A 948-nucleotide genomic window follows, 5' to 3' on the forward strand; every position below is an offset into this window, starting at 1 on the left:
CATAACTCAAGACTTTATCTCAAGAGGAAGAGATTGAGGGATGGAAACAGCCCCTTACTCTAGATCTTCATCTTCCTACAACTCTCTATATCTTCTGCTCCTGAATCTGAAAAGAAAAAATTGGGAATCTGAAAAAATGTTCTCAATGGACACGTGACAAGAAAAAAAAGAGAGCGAGAGGGAAAGAATATTAAAATGTATATGGACATGAGGAAGAAAGAAAACATGGGAGGAGGCTGATGAGAAGGAAGGAAGGAAGGAAGGAAGGAAGGACAGGCTGATAGGAGACTGGAGGGCAGAGGACTTACTAAGGCTCTTTCCTCCCTGGGTCGAGGGGACGGCAGGCCCTGTTTTGGCCGTCTGCCGTTTGGCCGGGTCAATACTGACCCTGAGAGGAGAGGAAGAGCAGCAAGACGTCAGAAGGTTAAAGGAAACAGGAAGGTTAGGAAGACAAAACACACAAACTGTGAGGAGAGGAGGAGGAGGAGGAAAGGGACTGAACCTAAAGACGCCCTGAGGAGAAGGAAGTGACAAAAACTCGTTGGTTAAAGTCTCAGAATGCGTTGAAACGTACGGAGGGTCGAAAGTGACGAGATGGAGTAAAAGTCAGACAAGTCAAAAAATAGAATTAATGTTTGAGTTTTATACTTTCCATTTAACTTTCAATCCATTGGTTTGTTGTTCTTCAAACAATGAAACTATTATTTTAATCATCAATTCATCCGTTGGTTGTTTTCTCAATTTAAATAAAAAAGACAAATATCGTGAAAACTATATTCTGAACCAAAAGATTAAACAAGAAAATAAACATATAAATTGTTTAAATAGTTTGATTGGACGAGGACTCATTGATGAAGGAGTTTAAACATAAAATGAGCAGTAAAATAAATTCAGTTTCAGGTATTTATTGCTTTTTATTACCAACTGATTGACGACTAAATGTAAAGT

The 948-nt window shown here is 38.9% G+C and overlaps 1 long non-coding RNA gene across 2 annotated transcripts in view; it reads right to left on the minus strand.

The window, feature by feature from the left end:
• Positions 1–942, minus strand: part of LOC116397583 (uncharacterized) — a 4,921-nt gene extending 3,979 nt beyond the window's left edge. Inside the window, exon 1 of one of the 2 annotated variants that reach the window (XR_004213710.1) lies at positions 309–942. This is a non-coding gene — a long non-coding RNA (uncharacterized LOC116397583). Of the gene's footprint in view, positions 1–58 lie in introns of both variants that reach the window. The other variant, XR_004213709.1, reaches the window with a different exon arrangement.
• Positions 943–948: the final 6 nt, after the last annotated feature.

The sequence above is a fragment of the Anarrhichthys ocellatus genome, unplaced genomic scaffold (genome assembly GCF_004355925.1).
Source record: "Anarrhichthys ocellatus isolate YVR2014 unplaced genomic scaffold, GSC_Weel_1.0 scaffold69, whole genome shotgun sequence".
Classification (NCBI taxonomy): Eukaryota; Metazoa; Chordata; class Actinopteri; order Perciformes; family Anarhichadidae; genus Anarrhichthys; species Anarrhichthys ocellatus.